This window comes from Leuresthes tenuis, unplaced genomic scaffold (genome assembly GCF_036924035.1).
Source record: "Leuresthes tenuis unplaced genomic scaffold, fLeuTen1.0.hap1 SCAF_6, whole genome shotgun sequence".
In the NCBI taxonomy this organism is placed as follows: Eukaryota; Metazoa; Chordata; class Actinopteri; order Atheriniformes; family Atherinopsidae; genus Leuresthes; species Leuresthes tenuis.
Window position 1 is genome coordinate 31,789,204 of NW_027325360.1, and position 27,783 is coordinate 31,816,986.

The 27,783-nt window shown below is 42.1% G+C and overlaps 4 non-coding genes across 4 annotated transcripts; 2 read left to right on the forward strand and 2 right to left on the reverse strand.

The window, feature by feature from the left end:
- Positions 1-4,086: 4,086 nt before the first annotated feature.
- LOC140310821 (U5 spliceosomal RNA) lies at positions 4,087-4,202 on the forward strand. The gene has a single exon (XR_011916856.1). It is a non-coding gene; the product is annotated as a U5 spliceosomal RNA (small nuclear RNA).
- Positions 4,203-18,394: 14,192 nt separating this feature from the next.
- On the forward strand, positions 18,395-18,508 carry LOC140310764 (U5 spliceosomal RNA). The gene has a single exon (XR_011916804.1). It is a non-coding gene; the product is annotated as a U5 spliceosomal RNA (small nuclear RNA).
- A 3,050-nt stretch (positions 18,509-21,558) lies between these two features.
- On the reverse strand, positions 21,559-21,742 carry LOC140310441 (U2 spliceosomal RNA). The gene has a single exon (XR_011916511.1). It is a non-coding gene; the product is annotated as a U2 spliceosomal RNA (small nuclear RNA).
- Positions 21,743-22,050: 308 nt separating this feature from the next.
- LOC140310576 (U5 spliceosomal RNA) lies at positions 22,051-22,164 on the reverse strand. Its single transcript, XR_011916632.1, has one exon. It is a non-coding gene; the product is annotated as a U5 spliceosomal RNA (small nuclear RNA).
- Positions 22,165-27,783: the final 5,619 nt, after the last annotated feature.

The following is a 27,783-nucleotide window of genomic DNA, read 5'->3' on the forward strand; positions in this document are numbered from 1 at the left end:
ATCTCCTTTTTTAAACTTTATCCTTGAGTCCTTGCAGCATCGATCGCGTGCAGAGCCGTACAGGTTCTGAAAAACTTTAAAGGTGTTTTCTAGAGTCACTTCTACAGGCTTCATTTTGATGCTCGTGTGGTAACTGTGGTTGTAACTTTCCACGAGATCCTGCAGGACGTCGACGTATCGACGTGTGTTATTAGCAGTAAAATATCTCCACATCCTGGTTTTTAACGTGCGGTTAAACCTCTCAATCACAGATGCCTTTACCTCGCTCGGAGTAGCAAAATGCACAACTCTGTGGTTCTCTAATAATGCCTTAAATTTTTTGTTAAAAAATTCTTTCCCGGCATCAGTTTGAAGTTTTTTAGGGGTCTCGCTTTCTCTAAAAACAGATTCAAAAGCCTTTACGACCTCTGCGGCTGTTTTTCTCTTCATAGTGCGAACGTAAGCCTTTTTTGAAAACACGTCAATGACGGTTAATAGATAATTATACCCGTCATTGTACTCAGCCAAGGCCTGCATGTCGCAGAGATCTGCTTGGAATTGTTTTAAGGGGCTGGTGACAAAAACTCTGTTTCTCGGAAAATGTATTCTTGCAGGTTTATGTAGAGTATATGCATCTTGCTCTGATAAGAAGTCTTGCACTTTTTCGCACGCGACTTTCTTACCCGTTTCGTCCTGTACAGCTTTACGCAACCTCTCTACTCCCCCAAAACTACCAGGGTGGATAGGATCGTAGAAAACCTTTTTCATTAATCTCGTTTCAGCCATCTCACCTTATACAAACTCTGGCTTGTAATGACAGAAAACACAAAACGCAAGTATATTTCAACCTTTTATTTTTTCTCTAATGTGTAATAATACACACACACACACACACACATACAAATGATCACAAAAAGCAGGAATGCTAGTAATATAGGATTTAAGAAAAGTTAAATGTTATAAAAACATCACACGAATACAATATTAGTCTAAACACATCCGGCTGATGGAAAGAAGGAATGTAACACCCCTCTTTTAACCCTCCCAGAACTTTGTCATGGTTTGAAGCTGCTGCAATTTCTTTACATCATCTCCAATCAACTGCTCGTACATATCGTGTATAGAAGTGTTGATTTGTTTCACCAGAGTTAGTTCGTACAAGTAAGCTTCTGCCACAGCCCTGACTCTGGCATCATCTTCACAAATGTTACGCGCAGTTAGAAGATGTTGAATGGAAGCAACGAATCGTTGATTATAAAGTCTCCGCATCAGAGTGTAGTAATGGTCATGAAAAAAGTCGTCCTCGAGGACATCCTTGCACTGATGTTGGCCTAAACTAGGGTGATCGACACTACACCCGTAGCATGATTCAATCATAAATTTTTTGATGGTCTCGTTCAAGAGGTGTATCACTGCAGTTTTCACAACTTTGATGAAACCTGAGGGGACCCATCCATCAAACTCGTCCTCACCCTCTCCTCCGGCATCCTGAGTGTGTGCAGGGGACCCCTGGCCTGGTGGAAGCTGAGAGTCCTCCATTTCGTTAGATTTAGCTTCCTCCGTTGTTACGGCCACGGTGGATCCTATCGGGTAGAGCGTTAAGCAGCGGTCATCAGGCGCCGAGTTTGAGAACTCGATCTCGAGAGAAGAGGAGGAGTTGGAGGAGAAGAAAGACTCAGACGAAGTCGCTGGTGAAGGAGGGTGATACGGCTCCAGGTAGTATCTGTCGCTGTCTGGTGATCCAAACTGCGGTGATGTGGATGTTGAAGAAGGACTCCCTGTATGTCTTCTGGACGCTAGTTCTCATCCTGTTCCTCGTGTTGATCGGTGTATGACCTGTGCTGGAGTGTGTCCTTATAAACCTGAAGGGGGTGTGGTTATTGAGGTTGAGGAGGAGGGTTCTCAGCGGAGGGAGGTCTACACAGCCAGGGTTTTCTTGACTGCTAGAATCTCACCCCAGTTCTGGCAACTGCGGAACAGCGTGGAAACTCGATCCGCTATATCATTCATCTTCTCCACCCAGGCTGCATGAGGTATTGCTAACAGCGTCCTAAACACACCACAGTCAGAGTTATAGCACTCAAGAACAAAAAGATCCCCGTCTTCATTCTCATTAGATTTCCGGTGGCTTGCACGGAAGAACCAACGGCCTGTAACGCCTGTTTTCGATTGCCACACAGCAGTGAAAACCATCCTTGTTTTGGCCAGCTCAGCATCATCCAGAGGATTCCTCAGTCTCGGACTCTCCAGTCTCGGCCGTTTGGCTGCAGACGTTGCCGGGATTTCTTCGGGTTCTTCTTTCACTGTTAACACCTCCTCAGCCGAGCCCATGCCTCCTTCTCTATGACGCGGTATCGCTAGTTTCAACACTCCCCAGTCGTTGGAAGTTAGCATACCCACAGTGGTCAGAGGTCCCGGCTTCTCACCACCCTCGTCAAGCTGATACAGACAGAGGTCACCTGTTTCATACATGAACACATAGCCCCATCTTCCCCGCAGTCCATAAGGCTCCAGTGACCATTCTTCCCGTAGAGACACGGGCGGCGGTTGCTGCGTTCTGCACAGAAACACCATCCTTTTCTTGGGAGCATTAGGTACCAAGGGCTGATCTTCAATTATCGTTACCGGAGTCTCACAAATGAGAGACCGCAGAGCACACGTCCTCTCCGGGGCCTGCGTAGATTTATCCTCTACACTCACTCTGCTTCTTGTCCTCGGCATCTTGAATCAGCTATATTTCACCCCAAAGTCGTTCTCTACACACTGACTGTCTCAGGGTTTTTATCCTTTACTCGAAACACCTCCCCTGTCCACCCATTGGCCCTCAAACCTGGGGGTCGAACAATACCCCACCCCACACATCTAATTATTTTCCCATCTTTACCTTACAGGGACCGGTCTTTGAAGCTGTTAAAATGCTGACCGCTTCTACAACTTAACCTTTTCTATTAACCCTAACCCTTTCTCTTATTTAAACATAAGTTTGGCAGTATTGCTCTGCCGTCAGCAATCATACACCCATTTTATTTTCGTGAGACGTGCAGGCACCTGTTCATCTACTGTTCTATCACTATGAATTAGTTTATCTATTATCAATAAGGATACTTCTACAACTACTATCAAAGTATGTCCAGACTTCTTATGTTGTCAGTTGCTATATATGAATAAGTGGGTAGCTACTGACAAGCATTAAGCATGTCACACAGCCCAAACATATAACATTTCAGGACACACCACACAGTTAACAACCACAGTGAAGTGTCAAAGCCCAAACATTCAACAGGACACTTACACAACACATTCAAATCAAACAGTCAGACAACATACAAGAACATATACCCCAGCCGGCATTGCTCCCTGCCTATTTTCCTACAGCTCACTATGTGTGCGCACACCTTTATTCACAAACTCTTCAACTTATACTCTTTTACCGAAGCTGCTACAGCTCGATTGGCCGAATACCCTTAGATCCTATTTCGGTGAATTTGACATCTGCCTTACATGTAACAGATTAGCGGTTTAGCAGTTTTAATTTAGTTTGAGTGAAGGAATTCATTTTATAGCAAAATCCGAAATCGTGAAGAACTCATGAAAGTAAGCTTATTCTCGGATTCCTGAAACTTTAGATTTGCTCTTTCTTTTACTGCAAAGTACAACGTTGTTTTTTTTGTTTAAATCTTTCTAGACATGGTAAATATGAACGACAAAGCAGTTTTAACATAGTTTGAGTGAAGGAATTCATTTTATAGATAAAATCCCAAGAGTCTGCAGAGAAAAGAGAGTGAATGCGAAGTAGACTTTAACACGGCTATGGGAGCGAGCCGAGTGTCGGCTAACCGGGAGAATTGCTTGAAAGAAACGCGACACCGAATGAGCGGTCAGAACAAAGCCTCAATACGGGATTCTCGTGGTGTTTTTGTTGCTGCCTTGTCTTTTGCATAGAGTAAAAGACAAGGCAGCCATCGAATAGGGCCCGATTGTTCCTACTTGGTCAGCCGAGGAGCAAGGGGGGGGGGGGGGCAAGCGTCTCAACCAAGCAAAGCTCACCATGGGGAAGGTGGCTATACCAACTAGCCTGATGCCCTGCTCCCGCAGTGACGGATAATCGTACTCTGGTTTCTCTTCATAACATACAAGTCTTTCGCCTTTTACTAAAGACTTCCGTGGAGAGCAGCACTAATGAGTTGTTTCTATTATATTACCGGGAGTTGTGTAAGTGTCCTGTTGAATGTTACATGTTTGGGCTTTGACACGCTTCACTGTGGTTGTTAACTGTGTGGTGTGTCCTGAAATGTTATATGTTTGGGCTGTGTGACATGCTTAATGCTTGTCAGTAGCTACCCACTTATTCATATATAGCAACTGACAACATAAGAAGTCCGGACATACTTTGATAGTAGTTGTAGAAGTATCCTTATTGATAATAGATCACTAATTCATAGTGATAGAACAGTAGATGAACAGGTGCTTGCACATGTCTCACGAAAATAAAATGGGTGTATGATTGCTGACGGCAGAGCAATACTGCCAAACTTATGAGTTCTTGTGGCAAACTTGATTCAGTGTCTTCACGTGTATACGCTGTTTCGCTGACTTGATTGTCACAAGAAACAAAGTGTGTTTGATAAGATCCGACCATTTTATTACGGGAGGATCAGCATGTATGGATTCTGATGTGACTGATAAACCCATTCGTATCTTAAGCATAATCTAATACGTGAGACAACGCCCTGGCACACGATAAAAAAAAAAAAAGAGAGAGAGCGGTTTTGTGCCATAATGTAGAAAAGAGAGAAAAAAGCCTTTCTGATTTGGTGTGTGTGCTCATAGTGCAGAGTGTAGAGAAAAGAAAGCCGTTTTGGTGTCACGGGTGTTGTGACTTACACACACACATTTCTAAATTGAGAAAGGAAATTATTTTAGAGGAAGCACTAGAGTTTAGATCCCACATTTGTTGATAGGCATTCATTTATTTCTTCACTTCTGATGAAGTTTCAACAACAAACTTTGTATTATGAGAAAGAACCAGACTCATTCTTCAGGAATCCGAAAATAAGCTCTATTTTATGAGTTATGCACGAATTCGGATTCTCCTATAAAACGAATTCATTAACTCAAACCAAGTTAAGACTGCTTTGTCCTTCATATTTATTCATGTCTAATCAAGTTTCAACGATAAACAACGTTGTACTTTGTAGAATGAGAAAGAACTTCTTCAGCAATAAGCATCTCTCGACATATGACGAAATACAGATTTTGCTATAAAATTAATTCCTTCTATCAGCCTGACTTAAAACTGTTTGTCCTCCTTATTTATCCACTTCAAATCAAGTTTCAACAATTAAAAAAAATTTGTAGTTTGAGAAAGAACAACTTAATCTTCAGCAATCAGTATAAAAAGAGGTGCAAATGCCAACCATACATACCTAAAAGGTGGAGCGGAAGTATTCAGCTGCAAGTAGGTGTGAATGTTCGACCATAATTTGTAAAAAGCGGATAAGAAAAGGTTCGAATGCCCGACTATATATTAACAAAAGCGGGAGGAGAGGTCTTCGGATGAGAGTGGGTGAGAATTTCCAACCATAATCTATAAAATACGGTGAAAAAAAATATGTGAATGCCTCATAGAACACTAAAAGCGGAAGTGTTCGGCTGCAAGAAGGTGTGAATGTCCGACTATATTTGGTGAAAAGCAGGTGAAGCAAGGTCTGAATGCCCAACCTTACATCATCAAAAGCGAGATCAGAGGTGTTTGGCAGCAAGAAGGCCATAGTTTGCCAAAAGCGGGTAAGGTGCGAATGACCGACTAAATATCAACAAAAGTGGGGGCGGAGGTCTTCGGATGCAAGTGGGTGTGAATATCCCACCATACAAATATGGTGGAGAGGAAGCTGTGAATGGCCGACCATAGTAAAAGGCGGGTGAGAGAAGGTGCGAATGTCAAACCATACATAATCAAAACAGGGAGCGGAGGTGTTCTGCTGTAAGAAGGTGTGAATGTCCAACCATAGTTGGTAAAAAGCGGGTAAGAAAAGGTTAAAATACCCGACTGTACACAATCAATAGCGGGAGCGGAGTTGTTCGGCTACTAAAAGGTGTGAAAGTCCGACCATGGTTTGTAAAAAGCGGGTAAGAAAAGGTGCGAATGCCCGACAATGTATGATCAAAAGAGGGAGTGGAGGTTTTCGGCTGCAAGAAGGTCTGAATGTCCAACCATAATTTGTAAAAACCGGGGAAGAAAAGGCTCGAAAGCCCGACTATACACCATCAAAAGTGGGAGCGGAGGAGTTCAGCTGCAAGACGGTCTGAATGTCCATCAATAATTGCTAGAAAACATGAAAGAAAATTTTCGAATATCAAACTGCACATGATCATAAGCGGGAGAGGAGGTGTTCAGCTGCTGGAAGGTGTGAATGTCTACCCATAATTACTGAAAAATGGGTAAGAAAAGGTGCGAATGTCTAACCATACATCATCAAAAGAGGGAGCGGAGGTGTTCCGCTGTAAGACGGTGTGAATGTCCGACCATAGATGGTAAAAAGCGGGTAAGAAAAGGTTAAATTACCCGACTGTACACAATCAAAAGAGGGAGCGGAGTTGTTCAGCTAAGAGAAGGTGTGAAAGTCCGATCTTGGTTTGTAAAAAGCGGGTAAGAAAAGGTTCGTATGCCCGAATATACACCATCAAAAGCGGAAGCGGAGGTGTTCGGCTGCAAGATATTGTGAACGTCCGACCAAAGTTTGTAAAAAGCAGTTAAGAAAAGGTTCGAATATCTAACCAAATATATTCAAAAGCGGGAGCAGAGCTGTTCGACTGGAAGTAGGTGTGAATGTCAGATCATAATTTGCAAAAAGCTGATGAGAAAGGGTGAGAATGCCCGACTATACACCATCAAATGCGGTAGCGGAGTTATTCGGCTGTGAGTAGGTGTGAATCTCCAACCATAATTGCTGAAAAATGTGTTAGAAAAGGTAAAAATGCCGGTCCATACATCATCAAAATCGGGAGAGGTGGTGTTCAGCTGCAAGAAGGTCTAAATGTCCATCAATAATTGCTAGAAAACATGAAAGAAAATTTTCGAAAATCAAACCACACATGATCATAAGTGGGAGAGGAGGTGTTCAGCTGCAAGAAGGTGTGAATGTCCACCCATAATACCTGAAAAATGGGTAAAAAAAAGGTGCGAATGCCCAACCATACATCATCAAAAGAAGGAGTGCATGTGTTCGGCTACAAGAAGGTGTGAACGTCCAACCAAAGTTTGTAAAAAGCAGTTAAGAAAAGGTTCGAATATCCAACCATACATAATCAAAAGCGGGAGCAGAGCTGTTCGACTGCAAGTAGATGTGAATGTCAGATCATAATTTGCAAAAAGCTGATGAGAAAGGGTGAGAATGCCCGACTATACACCATCAAATGCGGGAGCGGAGTTGTTCGGCTGTGAGTAGGTGTGAATCTCCGACCATAATTGCTGAAAAATGTGTTAGAAAAGGTAAGAATGCCGGTCCATACATCATCAAATGCGAGAGAGGTTGTGTTCGGCTGCAAGTAGGTGTGAATGTCCAGCCATAATTACTCACAAACGGGTAAGAAAAGGTAGTATTGCCAGACCATATATGATCAAAACAGGGAGCGGAGGTGGTTCAGCTGCAAGAAGGTTTGAATGTCCGACTAAAGTTCAAATATATTAACAAAAGCGGGAGGAGAGGTCTTCGGATGAGAGTGGTTGAAAATTTCCAACCATAATGTATAAAATGCGGTGAAAAAAAGGTGTGATAGAACACTAAAAGGTGGAGCGGAAGTGTTCGGCTGCAAGAAGGTGTGAATGTCCGACTATATTTGGTGAAAAGCAGGTGAAGCAAGGTCTGAATGCCCAACCTTACATCATCAAAAGCGAGATCAGAGGTGTTTGGCTGCAAGAAGGCCATAGTTTGCCAAAAGCGGGTAAGGTGCGAATGTCCGACTAAATATCAACAAAATTTGGGGCGGAGGTCTTCGGATGCAAGTGGGTGTGAATGTCCGACTATATTTGGTGAAAAGCAGGTGAAGCAAGGTCTGAATGTCCAATTTTACATCATCAAAAGCGAGATCAGAGGTGTTTGGCTGCAAGAAGGCCATAGTTTGCCAAAAGCGGGTAAGGTGCGAATGACCGACTAAATATCAACAAAAGTGGGGGCGGAGGTCTTCGGATGCAAGTGGGTGTGAATATCCCACCATACAAGTATGGTGGAGAGGAAGCTGTGAATGGCCGACCATAGTAAAAGGCGGGTGAGAGAAGGTGCGAATGTCAAACCATACATAATCAAAACAGGGAGCGGAGGTGTTCTGCTGTAAGAAGGTGTGAATGTCCAACCATAGTTGGTAAAAAGCGGGTAAGAAAAGGTTAAAATACCCGACTGTACACAATCAATAGCGGGAGCGGAGTTGTTCGGCTACTAAAAGGTGTGAAAGTCCGACCATGGTTTGTAAAAAGCGGGTAAGAAAAGGTGCGAATGCCCGACAATGTATGATCAAAAGAGGGAGTGGAGGTTTTCGGCTGCAAGAAGGTCTGAATGTCCAACCATAATTTGTAAAAACCAGGGAAGAACAGGCTCGAAAGCCCGACTATACACCATCAAAAGTGGGAGCGGAGGTGTTCAGCTGCAAGACGGTCTGAATGTCCATCAATAATTGCTAGAAAACATGAAAGAAAATTTTCGAATATCAAACTGCACATGATCATAAGCGGGAGAGGAGGTGTTCAGCTGCAAGAAGGTGTGAATGTCTACCCATAATTACTGAAAAATGGGTAAGAAAAGGTGCGAATGCCTAACCATACATCATCAAAAGAGGGAGCGGAGGTGTTCCGCTGTAAGACGGTGTGAATGTCCGACCATAGATGGTAAAAAGCGGGTAAGAAAAGGTTAAATTACCCGACTGTACACAATCAAAAGAGGGAGCGGAGTTGTTCAGCTGAGAGAAGGTGTGAAAGTCCGACCTTGGTTTGTAAAAAGCGGGTAAGAAAAGGTTCGTATTTCCGAATATACACTATCAAAAGCGGAAGCGGAGGTGTTCGGCTGCAAGATATTGTGAACGTCCGACCAAAGTTTGTAAAAAGCAGTTAAGAAAAGGTTCGAATATCTAACCAAACATAATCAAAAGCGGGAGCGGAGGTGTTCGACTGGAAGTAGGTGTGAATGTCAGATCATAATTTGCAAAAAGCTGATGAGAAAGGGTGAGAATGCCCGACTATACACCATCAAATGCGGTAGCGGAGTTGTTCGGCTATGAGTAGGTGTGAATCTCCAACCATAATTTCTGAAAAATGTGTTAGAAAAGGTAAAAATGCCGGTCCATACATAATCAAAATCGGGAGAGGTGGTGTTCAGCTGCAAGAAGGTCTAAATGTCCATCAATAATTGCTAGAAAACATGAAAGAAAATTTTCGAAAATCAAACCACACATAATCATAAGTGGGAGAGGAGGTGTTCAGCTGCAAGAAGGTCTGAATGTCCGACCAATAATTACTGAAAAATGGGTAAGAAAAGGTGCGAATGCCAAATCATACATCATCAAAAGCAGGAGCGGATGTGTTCGGCTACAAGAAGGTTTGAATGTCCAACCATAGTAAGTAAAAGGTGGGTAAGAAAAGGCTCGAATGCCCGACTATATACCATCAAAAGTGGAAGCGGAGGTGTTCGGCTGCAAGACGGTGTGAACGTCCGACCAAAGTTTGTAAAAAGCATTAAGAAAATGTTCGAATATCCAACCAAACATAATCAAAAGCGGGAGCAGAGATGTTCGACTGCAAGTAGGTGTGAATATCAGATCATAATTTGCAAAAAGCTGATGAGAAAGGGTGAGAATGCCCGACTATACACTATCAAATGTGGGAGCGGAGGTGTTCGTCTGTGAGTAGGTGTGAATCTCCGACCATAATTGCTGAAAAATGTGTTAGAAAAGGTAAGAATGCCGGACCGTATATCATCAAAAGCGGTAGAGGTTGTGTTCGGCTGCAAGAAGGTGTGAATGTCCAGCCATAATTACTCACAAACGGGTAAGAAAAGGTACTATTGCCAGACCATATATGATCAAAACAGGGAGCGGAGGTGGTTCAGCTGCAAGAAGGTTTGAATGTCCGACTAAAGTTTGTAAAAAGCGGGTAAGACAAGGTGTGAATGCCCGACAATGTATGATCAAAAGAGGAGCGGAGGTTTTCGGCTGCAAGAAGGTCTGAATGTCCACCCATAATTACTGAAAAATGGGTAAGAAAAGGTGCGAAAGCCCAACCGCACATGATCATAAGTGGATGAGAAGATGTTCGACTGCAAGTAGGTGTGAATGTAAGATCATAATTTGTAAAAAGCGGGTAAGAAAAGGTAAGAATGCCCAACCATAAATTATCAAAAGCGGCAGCAGAGTTTCGGCTGGTATTTATCAATGTCTAGATAGATTTCAACAAAAAACAACGTTGTACTTTGCAGTAAAAGAAAGTGCAAATCAAAAGTTTTAGGAATCCGAGAATAAGCTTATTTTCATGAGTACTGCACGATTTTGGATTTTATGTATAAAATGAATTTCTTCACGCAAACTAAGTTAACACTGCTTTGTCCTTCATATGTACCCATTTCTACATATATTTCAAGCATAAACTTCCTCATATTACCCTGAATGAGAAAGAGCCACACTTGTGATTAAGCCATACCTCCCTTTTGAGGAGTTCTGCATGATTTGGGATTTTATCTATAAAATTAATTCCTTCACTCAAACTATGTTAAAACGGCTTTTACCTTCATATTTATCAATGTCTTGATAGATTTAAACAAAAAAACAACGTTGTACTTTGCAATAAAAGAAAGAGCAAATCAAAAGTTTTAGGAATCCGAGAATAAGCTTATTTTCATGAGTTCTGCACGATTTTGGATTTTATGTATAAAATGAATTCATTCACTCAAACCAAGTTAAAACTGCTTTTTCCTTCATATTTATCAATGTCTAGATCAACTTCAACAAAGAACAACATTGTATTTTGCAGTAGAAGAAAGAGCAAAACTGAAGGATCAGGAATCCGAGAATAAGCTTCTTTTCATACGTTCTGCATGATTTGGGATTTTATGTATAAAATGAATTCCTTCACTCAAACTAAGTTAACACTGCTTTGTCCTTCATATGTACCCATTTCTACATATATTTCAAGCATAAACTTCCTCATATTACCCTGAATGAGAAAGAGCCACACTTGTGATTAAGCCATACCTCCCTTTTGAGGAGTTCTGCATGATTTGGGATTTTATCTATAAAATCAATTCCTTCACTCAAACTATGTTAAAACGGCTTTTACCTTCATATTTATCAATGTCTCGATAGATTTAAACAAAAAAACAACGTTGTACTTTGCAATAAAAGAAAGAGCAAATCAAAAGTTTTAGGAATCCGAGAATAAGCTTATTTTCATGAGTTCTGCACGATTTCGGATTTTATGTATAAAATGAATTCATTCACTCAAACCAAGTTAAAACTGCTTTTTCCTTCATATTTATCAATGTCTAGATCGACTTCAACAAAGAACAACATTGTATTTTGCAGTAGAAGAAAGAGCAACACTGAAGGATCAGGAATCCGAGAATAAGCTTCTTTTCTTATGGGCAAGTGGGAACTGCTTTGTCCTTCATATTTATCAATGTGTAGATGGATTTCAACTTCTTCTACTTCAAAGTCCAATGTTTTTCTTTGTTGAAGTCGATCTAGACATTGATGAATATGGAAGGACAAAGCAGTTCTAACTTGGTTTGAGCAAAGCAATTCATTTTATAGCAAAATCCGAAATCGTGCAGAACTCATGAAAGCAGGCTTATACTCGGATTCCTGAAACTTTAGATTTGATCTTTCTTTTACTGCAAAGTACAACGTTGTTTTTTTTTTTTAAATATTTCTAGACATGGTAAATATGAAGGACAAATCAGTTTTAACATAGTTTGAGTGAAGTAATGCATTTTATAAGCAAAATCCCAAATCATGCAGAACTCACGAAATGCTTTTTCTCGCTTTTCACTGCTTTTTACAAACTTTGGTTTGACGTTCACACCTTCTTGCATCCGAACACCTCCGCTTCCGCTTTTGATGATGTATATTCGGGCATTCGAACCTTTTTTTACCCGCTTTTTACAAACCATTGTTGGACTTTCACACCTTCTTGCAGCCGAACACCACCTCTCCCGCTTTTGATGATGTATGGTCCAGTATTCTTACCTTTTCTAACACATTTTTCAGCAATTATGGTCGGACATTCACACCTACTCACAGCTGGACACCTCCGCTCCCGCTTTTGATCATACAATGTCGGGACATCGCTCCTTGTCTTACCAGCTTTTTACAAACTATAGTCAGACATTCACACCTTGCAGCTGAACCTCCGCTCCCTGTTTTGATCATGTATGGTCTGGCAATACTACCTTTTCTTCCCCCGTTTGTGAGTAATTATGGCTGGACAGTCACACATACTTGCAGTCGAACAGCTCTGCTCCCGCTTTTGATTATGTTTGGTTGGATATTCGAACCTTTTCTTAACTGCTTTTTACAAACCATGGTCGGACTTTCACACCTTCTTGTAGCCGAACAACTCCGCTCCCGCTATTGATTGTGTACAGTCGGGTATTTTAACCTTTTCTTACCCGCTTTTTACCAACTATGGTCGGACATTCACACCGTCTTACAGCGGAACACCTCCGCTCCCGCTTTTTATGGTGTATAGTCGGGCATTCGAACCTTTTCTTACCCGCTATTTACAAACTATGGTAGGACATTCAAACCTTCGTGTATCCGAAAACCTCCGCTCTCTCTTTTGATCATACATTGTCGGACATTCGCACCTTTTCTTACCCGCTTTTTACAAACCATGGTCGGACTGTCACACCTTCTTGTAGCCGAACACATCCGCTCCCGCTATTGATTGTGTACAGTCGGGTATTTTAACCTTTTCTTACCCGCTTTTTACCAAGTATGGTCGGACATTCACACCTTCGTACAGCGGAACACCTCCGCTCCCTCTTTTGATGGTGTATGTTCGGGCATTCAAACCTTTTCTTACCCGCTTTTTCCAAACTATGGTCGGCCATTCACAGCTTCCTCACCACCATACTTGTATGGTGGGATATTCACACCCACTTGCATCCGAAAACCTCCGCCCCCACTTTTTTTGATATTTAGTCGGTCATTCGCAGCTTACCCGCTTTTGGCAAACTATGGCCTTCTTGCAGCCAAACACCTCTGATCTCGTTTTTGATGATGTAAGGTTGGGCATTCAGACCTTGCTTCACCTGCTTTTCACCAAATATAGTCGAACAGTCACACCTTCTTGCAGCCGAACACTTCTGCTCCACCTTTTAGTGTTCTATGGGGTATTCACACCTTTTTTTTCACCGCATTTTATTGATTATGGTTGGAAATTCTCACCCACTCATCCGAAGACCTCTCCTCCTGCTTTTGTTAATATATAGTCGGGCATTCAAACCTTTTCTTACCCGCTTTTTACAAATTATGGTTGTACATTCAGACCTTGCAGCCGAAAACCTCCGCTCCCTCATTTGATCATATATTGTCAGGCATTCGCACCTTGTCTTACCCGCTTTTTATAAACTTTAGTCAGACATTCAAACCTTGCAGCTGAACCACCTCCGCTCCCTGTTTTGATAATGTATGGTCTGGCAATACTACCTTTTCTTACCGGTTTGTGAGTAATTATGGCTGGACATTCACACCTACTTGCAGCCGAACACCACTTTTCCCGCTTTTGATGATGTATGGTCCGGCATTCTAGTCTTTTCTAACACATTTTTCAGCAATTATGGTTTGACATTCACACCTACTCACAGCCGAACACTTCCGCTCCCGCATTTGATGGTGTATAGTCGGGCATTCTCACCCTTTCTCATCAGCTTTTTGCAAATTATGATCTGACATTCACACCTACTTGCAGTCGAACAGCTCTGCTCCCGCTTTTGATTATGTTTGGTTGGATATTCGAAACTTTTCTTCACTGCTTTTTACAAACTTTGGTCGGACGTTCACACCTTCTTGCAGCCGAACACCTCCGCTTCCGCTTTTGATGATGTATATTCGGGCATTCGAACCTTTTCTTACCCATTTTTCAGTAATTATGGGTAGACATTCACACCTTCTTGCAGCTGAACACCTCCTCTCCCGCTTATGATCATGTGCAGTTTGATATTCGAAAATTTTCTTTCATGTTTTCTAGCAATTATTGATGGACATTCAGACCTCCTTGCAGCTGAACACATCCGCTTCCGCTTTTGATGATGTATAGTCGGGCTTTCGAGCCTTTTCTTCCCCGGTTTTTACAAAATTATGGTTGGACATTCAGACCTTCTTGCAGCCGAAAACCTCCGCTCCCTCTTTTGATCATACATTGTCGGGCATTCGCACCTTCTCTTACCCGCTTTTTACAAACCAGGGTCGGACTTTCACACCTTTTAGTAGCCGAACAACTCCGCTCCCGCTATTGATTGTGTACAGTCGGGTATTTTCACCTTTTCTTACCCGCTTTTTACCAACTATGGTCAGACATTCACACCTTCTTACAGTGGAACACCTCCGCTCCCTCTTTTGATGGTGTATGTTCGGGCTTTCGAACCTTTTCTTACCCGCTTTTTACAAACTATGGTCGGACATTAAAACCTTCTTGTAGCCGAACACATCCACTCCTGCTTTTGATGATGTATGGTTGGGCATTCGTACCTTTTCTTACCCATTTTGCAGTAATTATGGGTGGACATTCACACCTTTTTGCATTTTAACACCTCCTCTCCCGCTTATGATCATGTGCCGTTTGATATTCGAAAATTCTCTTCCATGTTTTCTAGCAATTATTGATGGACATTCAGACCTTCTTGCAGCTGAACACCTCCGCTCCAGCTGTTGATGGTGTATAGTCGGGCTTTCGAGCCTTTTCTTCCCCGATTTTTACAAATTATGGATGGACATTCAGACCTTCTTTCAGCCGAAAACCTCCGCTCCCTCTTTTGATCATACATTGTCGGGCATTCGCACCTTTTCTTACCCGCTTTTTACAATTCATGGTCGGACTTTCACACCTTTTAGTAGCGGAACAACTCTGCTCCCGCTATTGATTGTGTACAATAGGGTATTTTAACCTTTTCTTACCTGCTTTTTGCCAATTATGGTTGGACATTCACACCTTCTTACAGCGGAACACCTCCGCTCCCTCCTTTGATGGTGTATGTTCGGGCATTCGAACCTTTTCTTACCCGCTTTTTACAAACTATGATCAGACATTCAAACCTTCTTGTAGCCGAACACATCCACTCCTGCTTTTGATGATGGTTATTCAAACCTACTTGTTGCCCGCTTTTCATTAATTATGGGTGGACATACACACCTTGTCGCAGCCAAACACCTCCGCTCCCTGTTAGGATCATGTATGGTTGGGCATTCGTAACTTTTCTTACCCATTTTGCAGTAATTATGGGCGGACATTCACACCTTCTTGCATTTGAACACCTCCTCTCCCGCTTATGATCATGTGCGGTTTGATATTCGAAAATTCTCTTCCATGTTTTCTGGCAATTATTGATGGACATTCAGACCTTCTTGCAGTTGAACACATCCGCTCCAGCTGTTGATGGTGTATAGTCGGGCTTTCGAGCCTTTTCTTCCCAGATTTTTACAAAATATGGATGGACATTCAGACCTTGTTTCAGCCGAAAACCTCCGCTCCCTCTTTTGATCATACATTGTCGGGCATTCGCACCTTTTCTTACCCGCTTTTTACAAACCATGGTCGGACTTTCACACCTTTTAGTAGCGGAACAACTCTGCTCCCGCTATTGATTGTGTACAATCGGGTATTTTAACCTTTTCTTACCTGCTTTTTGCCAACTATGGTCGGACATTCACACCTTCTTACAGCGGAACACCTCCGCTCCCTCCTTTGATGGTGTATGTTCGGGCATTCGAACCTTTTCTTACCCGCTTTTTACAAACTATGGTCAGATATTCACACCTTCTTGCAGCCGAACACTTCCGCTCTACCTTTTAGTGTTCTATGGGGTATTCACACCTTTTTTTTCACCGCATTTTATAGATTATGGTTGTAAATTCTCACCCACTCTTATCCGAAGACCTCTCCTCCTGCTTTGGTTAATATATAGTCGGGCATTCGAACCTTTTCTTACCCGCTTTTTACAAATTGTGGTCGAACATTCACACCTACTTGCAGCCGAACACCTCCGCTCCCGCTTTTGATGGTGTATAGTCGGGCTTTCGAGCCTTTTCTTCCCCGGTTTTTACAAATTATGGTTGGACATTCAGACCTTGCAGCCGAAAACCTCCGCTCCCTCTTTTGATCATACATTGTCAGGCATTCGCACCTACTTGCAGCCGAATACTTCCGCTCCACCTTTTAGTGATGTATGGTTGGCATTTGGCACCTTTTCTTACCCTTTCTTACCCTACTGATTGCTTAAGATTAAGTTGTTTTTTCTCAAACTACAACATTTTTTTAATTGTTGAAACTTGATTTGAAGTGGATAAATAAGGAGGACAAACAGTTTTAAGTCAGGCTGATAGAAGGAATTAATTTTATAGCAAAATCTGTATTTCGTCATATGTCGAGAGATGCTTATTGCTGAAGAAGTTCTTTCTCATTCTACAAAGTACAACGTTGTTTATCGTTGAAACTTGATTAGACATGAATAAATATGAAGGACAAAGCAGTCTTAACTTGGTTAGAGTTAAGGAATTCGTTTTATAGGAGAATCCGAATTCGTGCATAACTCGTAAAATAGAGCTTATTTTCGGATTCCTGAAGAATGAGTCTGGTTCTTTCTCATAATACAAAGTTTGTTGTTTATTGTTGAAACTTCATCAGAAGTGAAGAAATAAATGAATGCGTATCAACAAATGTGGGATCTAAACTCTAGTGCTTCCTCTAAAATAATTTCCTTTCTCAATTCAGAAATGTGTGTGTGTAAGTCACAACACCCGTGACACCAAAATGGCTTTCTTTTCTCTCTTTTCTCTACACTCTGCACTGTGAGCACACACACCAAATCAGAAAGGCTTTTTTCTCTCTTTTCTACATTATGGACTGTGGGGACACAAAACCGCTCTCTCTTTTTTTTTTTGATTGTGTGCCAGGGCGTTGTCTCACGTATTAGATTATGCTTACGATACGAATGGGTTTATCAGTCACATCAGAATCCATACATACTGATCCTCCCGTAATAAAATGGTCGGATCTTATCAAACACACTTTGTTTCTTGTGACAATCAAGTCAGCGAAACAGCGTATACACGTCAAGACACTGAATCAAGTTTGCCACAAGAACTCATAAGTTTGGCAGTATTGCTCTGCCGTCAGCAATCATAAACCCATTTTATTTTCGTGAGACATGTGCAGGCACCTGTTCATCTACTGTTCTATCACTATGAATTAGTTTATCTATTATCAATAAGGATACTTCTACAACTACTATCAAAGTATGTCCAGACTTCTTATGTTGTCAGTTGTTATATATATGAATAAGTGGGTAGCTACTGACAAGCATTAAGCATGTCACACAGCCCAAACATATAACATTTCAGGACACACCACACAGTTAACAACCACAGTGAAGTGTCAAAGCCCAAACATGTAACATTCAACAGGACACTTACACAACACATTCAAATCAAACAGTCAGACAACATACAAGAACACATACCCCAGCCGGCATTGCTCCCTGCCTATTTTCCTACAGCTCACTATGTGTGCGCACACCTTTATTCACAAACTCTTCAACTTATACTCTTTTACCAAAGCTGCTACAGCTCGATTGGCCGAATACCCTTAGATCCTATTTCGGTGAATTTGACATCTGCCTTACATGTAACAGATTAGCGGTTTAGCAGTTTTAATTTAGTTCGAGTGAAGGAATTCATTTTATCGCAAAATCCGAAATTGTGAAGAACTCATGAAAGTAAGCTTATTCTCGGATTCCTGAAACTTTAGATTTGCTCTTTCTTTTACTGCAAAGTACAACGTTGTTTTTTTTTTGATTAAATCTTTCTAGACATGGTAAATATGAAGGACAAAGCAGTTTTAACATAGTTTGAGTGAAGGAATTCATTTTATAGATAAAATCCCAAGAGTCTGCTGAGAAAAGAGAGTGAATGCGAAGTAGACTTTAACACGGCTCTGGGAGCGAGCCGAGTGTGGGCTAACCGGGAGAATTGCTTGAAAGAAACGCGACACCGAATGAGCGGTCAGAACAAAGCCTCAATACGGTGTTCCCGTGGTGTTTTTGTTGCTGCCTTGTCGATTGCACAGGGGCAAGCGTTTCAACCAAGCAACGCTCACCATGGGGAAGGTGGCTATGGCAACTAGCCTGATGCCCTGCTCCCGCAGTGACGGATAATCGTACTCTGGTTTCTCTTCATAACATACAAGTCTTTCGCCTTTTACTAAAGATTTCTGTGGAGAGCAGCACTAATGAGTTGTTTCTATTTTTGGCAGGCTTTACCTTTGCGGGTGAAGCCCTTTCTGTCTGTGCAAAAGAAATCTTCTTACTGTGCAGAGTGACTTCTCTGAGTAGAGTCGCCTTACTTGTTGCGACTGTGCCGATGTTCGAAGCTGGAATGCAAAGTTGTTGCTTGAATGGTGCTTGCTGGAGCGTGCGGGAATGCAAAGTTATACCATTTAAAAGGGCTGAAGAGTGCTCAGTGCAGCGGGTGGGCGACACTCTGGCCACCTTGAAAACCGAGGTTACATCCACTACCAGGGGCAGCCCAAGTTCTGCCGCAAGTGTGGTGAGCATGGGCACCTGGTTGAGGCTTGTACCAAGGTGTTATGTGGGAAGAGCAGAGAAATTGGGCAAACTTTTGGAGAGTGTCCAAATGGCAGGAAATGTAATCTCTGTGGAGAATTAAATCACCTCTTCAGAGATTGCCCTAAATCTTTTGCCAACAAATTAAAGACGGTAAAGCCACAGTCAAGCCAACAAAGAGAAGGACCAAAGGTGGCAGTTGGTGAACAAAGTGAAGAGGTTGACCCAATAAATTCAAACTTCCCGCCAAAAGCTTGGATTGGAAGTGAGGAGCAAAAAGGGGAGGGGTCTGTAGAGGCCTCACCACTCAGTGTTGAAGTCTGTGAGAATTCACAGGCAGAGGGTGGAGCTACGCTAAATGAGGAGGAAGAGCAGACAGGTGAGTCTAGTGAAGATACTCACCTCCCTGAAGGTCAACAGCCGAAGAGGACGGCATCTGAGCCTCTGATTCCCCAGTGGTATCAGAGAAGAGGGGAAGGGTTAGGTCCCTTTCAGACAGTTCTTCAGTGGAAGAACCTAGAGTCTTCCCCTCCGACTCACCAAATGAGGTCTCCTTTTTAACTTCAGCTCTGCAATCAACCCCCAGGGACTCAAAGTTAAATGCAACATTGCGTCAGAGGCCAACACCGAGAGTCCAAAAAGGAAATATAGATCACCCTACTCACTTTTCACCTAAAGAAATGAAGGAAGAGCTAGTTTCCCAAGAAATAACCTGTGTGTAATTTGTTTTGATAACTTAGAAAAACGAAAATGACATACCTACTTTCCTTTATGCTTTTAATGGTTCTCACCTTCTCAACACTAAATGTGAGAAGTGTGAAATCAAAGACAAGAGCCCAGAGTATTTTATCCTTCTTAGACTCCATAAAATCAGATGTGTTTTTAATACAAGAATGTGGACTACCTTTTTTAAAAAACCATAGACAATGGGAGGAAATGTGGCCCCATTTATCGATATGGAGTGGCTCAAATCAAAATAAAAATGATGGTGTGGCCATTCTAATTAAAAATCTGCATGTTCTGGTGAAAGGTAGCACAGTGGTGAGAGACGGACGGGCACTTTTAGCACACTTGAATTTTATGGGGCAAAACTTTAACCTCTTAAATATTTATGGTTTCAATGGAAAAAATGAAAGGTATGACCTTTTAGAAGATATACAGCTTTACATGCTAGGGCAAGTACCTTTAGTTGTAGGAGGGGGTTTTAACTGTATCTTGAGCAGGAAAGATAGAAAAAGAGCAGGGGTAGATTTTAAAGTGGATAAGACTTCGATTTTACTTCAGGGCATATGCAGGGATTTTAAGCTTACTGACTGTTTTAAAACCATGCATCCCAGAGAGGAGGGCTTCACCTGGTTTAGTCATGATGGCACCAGAGCCTCTCGCATTGATTATTTCTTTACTAGAGATTGCCCACCCACTGATGTTAGATTAACCCCTGTTTTCTTTTCAGACCACCTTATGCTCTCCTGCACCCTTTCACCCCCTTCTGGTGTGACGGTAGGAAGTGGTCTGTGGAAACTCAACTGTTCCCTGTTGGAGGATGAAATCATAGTCAGTCAGTACAGGGAATGTTATAAAGAGTGGCAGACCCTTCAAGACCTCTACGAAACACATGCACAATGGTGGGAAATGGTGAAGGAAACGACCCAGACTTTTTTTAAACAGCAAGGTAAACGTAAAAAAAGGAAAGAGAATAGATGTATGATGGGACTACATAAACGCTTACAGCGCTACTTTAAACTAAATCAGTGTGGCATAGACTTTAAAGAAGAAATCAAAGATGTCAAAAAGGAAATGTCAGTTTCAGCAGAAATAAAGAGTAAAGGAATTTTTGTAAGAAGCAGGGAGCAGGAAATTGAGGAAGGTGAAAAATAAAGAAAGTTATAAATAAAAAGGAGTGTATTCAAAATCTAAAAAGAGAAGATGGGTTTTTAACAAAATCCACACAAGAGATGATTGAAACTGTACATACCTTTTATAGTAACATGTACAAAGAGAAACCAGTGCACTTGGAAACATCGGCAGAAATCTTAAAATTCGTTGACAAAACCGTAAAAGAGAATGCACACTTGACACAGAATTTTACTGCTTTAGAGTTAAAAAAATGCCTAACAGGTTTTAAGAGAAGTCGAGCTCCGGGTTTAGACGGGCTTCCTGCAGAATTCTATCTGACCTATTGGGACCTTTTATCATCAGACATTTTAGATGTTTTTAAAGATTTTGAAAAACTCGACCGACTGCCTGACAGTTTTAGAGTGGGAATAGTGACTCTACTTTATAAAAAAAATGATAAGACTGACCTAAAGAATTGGAGGCCCATCACACTTTTAAACTTTGACTGTAAACTTTTTAGCAAGGTTTTAGCGACACGGATGTCCTCTGTTTTAGAGGAGGTAATTCACCCAGACCAAACTTGTGCCATCTCAGGGAGACAACTCACCGACAGCCTCGTACTGATTCGAGACATCATTGATTACGCTAGAGACAGAAACACCCGGCTTGTCATCTTAAATTTAGACTTTGAAAAAGCATTTGATCGGGTCTCGCATCAATATCTCTTTCAGGTGTTGCAGCCATCGAAAAGGGCCCGATTGTTCCTACTTGGTGAGCTTTGCTTGGTTGAGACGGCTCCCAGAGCCGTGTTAAAGTCCACTTCGCATTCACTCTCTTTTCTCAGCAGATTAAAAGAAAGTTTCATCTTGGGCTCCCTGAAACTTCCATCCTGCACCGCTGTTTGCTTTTTCACAAGAGCAGAGGAGAGCGCACCGTTCCCAGCGGCACTGCAGTACCGGGTCGAGGCTTGGAGTGAACGGAGCAAGCTTCTTTTTCAACTCCTATTCTTAAAAATCCATTTAATATGTTGTCCTCGTATAGAGGACATATTAAACTGATAAGAACAGATACTACACTTGATCTTAGCCAAAAGGCCGAGAAGCGATAACTGTCCACTGTTTCAGGTCCGAGGGCCCTTGCTGGCACAATGCGCACTTGTAGCAATGTTCTTTTTATGGCCATAGGTGGCCAGAGTGTCACGTTGCACCTCCGCCCACCCGCTGCACTGAGCACTCTTCAGCCCTTTTAAATGGTATAACTTTGCACTCCCGCATGCTCCAGCAAGCACCATTCAAGCAACAACTTTGCACTCCAGCTTCGAACATCGGCACAGTCGCAACAAGTAAGGCGACTCTACTCAGAGAAGTCACTCTGCAAAGTAGCAAGATTTCTTTTGCACAGACAGAAAGGGCTTCACCCGCAAAGGTAAAGCCTGCCAATAATAGAAACAACTCATTAGTGCTGCTCTCCACGGAAGTCTTTAGTAAAAGGCGAAAGACTTGTATGTTATGAAGAGAAACCAGAGTACGATTATCCGTCACTGCGGGAGCAGGGCATCAGGCTAGTTGGTATAGCCACCTTCCCCATGGTGAGCTTTGCTTGGTTGAGACGCTTGCCCCCCCCCCCCCCCCCCCCCCCCCCCCTTGCTCCTCGGCTGACCAAGTAGGAACAATCGGGCCCTATTCGATGGCTGCCTTGTCTTTTACTCTATGCAAAAGACAAGGCAGCAACAAAAACACCACGAGAATCCCGTATTGAGGCTTTGTTCTGACCGCTCATTCGGTGTCGCGTTTCTTTCAAGCAATTCTCCCGGTTAGCCCACACTCGGCTCGCTCCCATAGCCGTGTTAAAGTCTACTTCACATTCACTCTCTTTTCTCAGCAGACTCTTGGGATTTTATCTATAAAATGAATTCCTTCACTCAAACTATGTGAAAACTGCTTTGTCCTTAATATTTACCATGTCTAGAAAGATTTAAACAAAAAAAACAACGTTGTACTTTGCAGTAAAAGAAAGAGCAAATCTAAAGTTTCAGGAATCCGAGAATAAGCTTACTTTCATGAGTTCTTCACGATTTCGGATTTTGCTATAAAATGAATTCCTTCACTCAAACTAAATTAAAACTGCTAAACCGCTAATCTGTTATATGTAAGGCAGATGTCAAATTCACTGAAATAGGATCAAAGGGTATTCGGCCAATCGAGCTGTAGCAGCTTCGGTAAAAGAGTATAAGTTGAAGAGTTTGTGAATAAAGGTGTGCGCACACATAGTGTGCTGTACGAAAATAGGCAGGGAGCAATGCCGGCTGGGGTATATGTTCTTGTATGTTGTCTGCCTGTTTGATTTGAATGTGTTGTGTAAGTGTCCTCTTGAATGTTACATGTTTGGGCTTTGACACGCTTCACTGTGGTTGTTAACTGTGTGGTGTGTCCTGAAATGTTATATGTTTGGGCTGTGTGACATGCTTAATGCTTGTCAGTAGCTACCCACTTATTCATATATAGCAACTGACAACATAAGAAGTCCTTGTAGAAGTATCCTTATTGATAATAGATCACTAATTCATAGTGATAGAACAGTAGATGAACAGGTGCTTGCACATGTCTCACGAAAATAAAATGGGTGTATGATTGCTGACGGCAGAGCAATACTGCCAAACTTATGAGTTCTTGTGGCAAACTTGATTCAGTGTCTTGACGTGTATACGCTGTTTCGCTGACTTGATTGTCACAAGAAACAAAGTGTGTTTGATAAGATCCGACCATTTTATTACAGGAGGATCAGTATGTATGGATTCTGATGTGACTGATAAACCCATTCGTATCTTAAGCATAATCTAATACGTGAGACAACGCCCTGGCACACGATAAAAAAAAAAAAAGAGAGAGAGCGGTTTTGTGTCCCCACAGTCCATAATGTAGAAAAGAGAGAAAAAAGCCTTTCTGATTTGGTGTGTGTGCTCATAGTGCAGAGTGTAGAGAAAAGAAAGCCGTTTTGGTGTCACGGGTGTTGTGACTTACACACACACATTTCTAAATTGAGAAAGGAAATTATTTTAGAGGAAGCACTAGAGTTTAGATCCCACATTTGTTGATAGGCATTCATTTATTTCTTCACTTCTGATGAAGTTTCAACAATAAACAACAAACTTTGTATTATGAGAAAGAACCAGACTCATTCTTCAGGAATCCGAAAATAAGCTCTATTTTATGAGTTATGCACGAATTCGGATTCTCCTATAAAACGAATTCATTAACTCAAACCAAGTTAAGACTGCTTTGTGAGAAAGATGAGAAAGAACTTCTTCAGCAATAAGCATCTCTCGACATATGACGAAATACAGATTTTGCTATAAAATGAATTCCTTCTATCAGCCTGACTTAAAACTGTTTGTCCTCCTTATTTATCCACTTCAAATCAAGTTTCAACAATTAAAAAAAATTTGTAGTTTGAGAAAGAACAACTTAATCTTCAGCAATCAGTATAAAAAGAGGTGCAAATGCCAACCATACATACCTAAAAGGTGGAGCGGAAGTATTCAGCTGCAAGTAGGTGTGAATGTTCGACCATAATTTGTAAAAAGCGGGTAAGAAAAGGTTCGAATGCCCGACTATATATTAACAAAAGCGGGAGGAGAGGTCTTCGGATGAGAGTGGGTGAGAATTTCCAACCATAATCTATAAAATACGGTGAAAAAAAATATGTGAATGCCTCATAGAACACTAAAAGCGGAAGTGTTCGGCTGCAAGAAGGTGTGAATGTCCGACTATATTTGGTGAAAAGCAGGTGAAGCAAGGTCTGAATGCCCAACCTTACATCATCAAAAGCGAGATCAGAGGTGTTTGGCTGCAAGAAGGCCATAGTTTGCCAAAAGCGGGTAAGGTGCGAATGACCGACTAAATATCAACAAAAGTGGGGGCGGAGGTCTTCGGATGCAAGTGGGTGTGAATATCCCACCATACAAGTATGGTGGAGAGGAAGCTGTGAATGGCCGACCATAGTAAAAGGCGGGTGAGAGAAGGTGCGAATGTCAAACCATACATAATCAAAACAGGGAGCGGAGGTGTTCTGCTGTAAGAAGGTGTGAAAGTCCGACCATGGTTTGTAAAAAGCGGGTAAGAAAAGGTGCGAATGCCCGACAATGTATGATGAAAAGAGGGAGTGGAGGTTTTCGGCTGCAAGAAGGTCTGAATGTCCAACCATAATTTGTAAAAACCGGGGAAGAAAAGGCTCGAAAGCCCGACTATACACCATCAAAAGTGGGAGCGGAGGTGTTCAGCTGCAAGACGGTCTGAATGTCCATCAATAATTGCTAGAAAACATGAAAGAAAATTTTCGAATATCAAACTGCACATGATCTTAAGCAGGAGAGGAGGTGTTCAGCTGCAAGAAGGTGTGAATGTCTACCCATAATTACTGAAAAATGGGTAAGAAAAGGTGCGAATGCCTAACCATACATCATCAAAAGAGGGAGCGGAGGTGTTCCGCTGTAAGACGGTGTGAATGTCCGACCATAGATGGTAAAAAGCGGGTAAGAAAAGGTTAAATTACCAGACTGTACACAATCAAAAGAGGGAGCGGAGTTGTTCAGCAAAGAGAAGGTGTGAAAGTCCGACCTTGGTTTGTAAAAAGCGGGTAAGAAAAGGTTCGTATGCCCGAATATACACCATCAAAAGCGGAAGCGGAGGTGTTCGGCTGCAAGATATTGTGAACGTCCGACCAAAGTTTGTAAAAAGCAGTTAAGAAAAGGTTCGAATATCTAACCAAACATAAGAATGAGTCTTTTCCGCTTTAGAATGCCCGACTATAGACCATCAAATGCGGGAGCGGAAGTGTTCGGCTCTGAGTAGGTGTGAATGTCCGACCATAATTGCTGAAGAATGTGTTAGAAAAGGTAAGAATGCTGGACCATACATCATCAAAAGCGGTAGAGGTGGTGTTCGGCTGCAAAAAGGTGTGATTGTTCGACTAAAGTTTGTAAAAAGTGGGTAAGACAAGGTGCGAATGCCTGACAATGTATGATCAAAAGCGGGAGCGGAGGTGTTCAGCTGCAAGAAGGTCTACATGTCCATCAATAATTGCTAGAAAACATGAAAGAAACTTTTCGAAAATCAAACCGCACATGATCATAAGTGGGATAGGAGGTGTTCAGCTGCAAGGTGTGAATGTCCACCCATAATTCCTGAAAAATGGGCAAAAAAAAGGTGTGAATGCCCAACCATACATCATCAAAAGCAGGAGTGGAAGTGTTCGGCTACAAGAAGGTGTGAACGTCCAACCAAAATATGTAAAAAGAAGTTAAGAAAAGGTTCGAATATCCAACCAAACATAATCAAAAGCGGGAGCAGAGCTGTTCGACTGCAAGTAGGTGTGAATGTCAGATCATAATTTGCAAAAAGCTGATGAGAAAGGGTGAGAATGCCCGACTATACACCATCAAATGCGGGAGCGGAGTTGTTCGGCTGTGAGTAGGTGTGAATCTCCGACCATAATTGCTGAAAAATGTGTTAGAAAAGGTAAAAATGCCGGTCCATACATCATCAAAAGCGAGAGAGGTTGTGTTCGGCTGCAAGTAGGTGTGAATGTCCAGCCATAATTACTCACAAACGGGTAAGAAAAGGTAGTATTGCCAGACCATATATGATCAAAACAGGGAGCGGAGGTGGTTCAGCTGCAAGAAGGTTTGAATGTCCGACTAAAGTTCAAATATATTAACAAAAGCGGGAGGAGAGGTCTTCGGATGAGAGTGGTTGAAAATTTCCAACCATAATGTATAAAATGCGGTGAAAAAAAGGTGTGATAGAACACTAAAAGGTGGAGCGGAAGTGTTCGGCTGCAAGAAGGTGTGAATGTCCGACTATATTTGGTGAAAAGCAGGTGAAGCAAGGTCTGAATGCCCAACCTTACATCATCAAAATTAAGATCAGAGTTGTTTGGCTGCAAGAAGGCCATAGTTTGCAAAATGCGGGTAAGGTGCGAATGTCCGACTAAATATCAACAAAATTTGGGGCGGAGGTTTTCGGATGCAAGTGGGTGTGAATATCCCACCATACAAGTATGGTGGAGAGGAAGCTGTGAATAGCCGACCATAGTTTGAAAAAGCGGGTAAGAAAAGGTTTGAATGCCCGAACATACACCATCAATAGAGGGAGCGGAGGTGTTCCGCTGTACGAAGGTGTGAATGTCCGACCATACTTGGTAAAAAGCGGGTAAGAAAAGGTTAAAATTCCCGACTGTACACCATCAAAAGCGGAAGCGGAGGTGTTCGGCTGCAAGATATTGTGAACGTCCGACCAAAGTTTGTAAAAAGCAGTTAAGAAAAGGTTCGAATATCTAACCAAACATAATCAAAAGCGGGAGCAGAGCTGTTCGACTGGAAGTAGGTGTGAATGTCAGATCATAATTTGCAAAAAGCTGATGAGAAAGGGTGAGAATGCCCGACTATACACCATCAAATGCGGGAGCGGAGTTGTTCGGCTGTGAGTAGGTGTGAATCTCCAACCATAATTGCTGAAAAATGTGTTAGAAAAGGTAAAAATGCCGGTCCATACATCATCAAAATCGGGAGAGGTGGTGTTCAGCTGCAAGAAGGTCTACATGTCCATCAATAATTGCTAGAAAACATGAAAGAAAATTTTCGAAAATCAAACCACACATGATCATAAGTGGGAGAGGAGGTGTTCAGCTGCAAGAAGGTGTGAATGTCCACCCATAATACCTGAAAAATGGGTAAAAAAAAGGTGCGAATGCCCAACCATACATCATCAAAAGAAGGAGTGCATGTGTTCGGCTACAAGAAGGTGTGAACGTCCAACCAAAGTTTGTAAAAAGCAGTTAAGAAAAGGTTCGAATATCCAACCATACATAATCAAAATCGGGAGCAGAGCTGTTCGACTGCAAGTAGGTGTGAATGTCAGATCATAATTTGCAAAAAGCTGATGAGAAAGGGTGAGAATGCCCGACTATACAACATCAAATGCGGGAGCGGAGTTGTTCGGCTGTGAGTAGGTGTGAATCTCCAACCATAATTGCTGAAAAATGTGTTAGAAAAGGTAAGAATGCCGGTCCATACATCATCAAAAGCGAGAGAGGTTGTGTTCGGCTGCAAGTAGGTGTGAATGTCCAGCCATAATTACTCACAAACGGG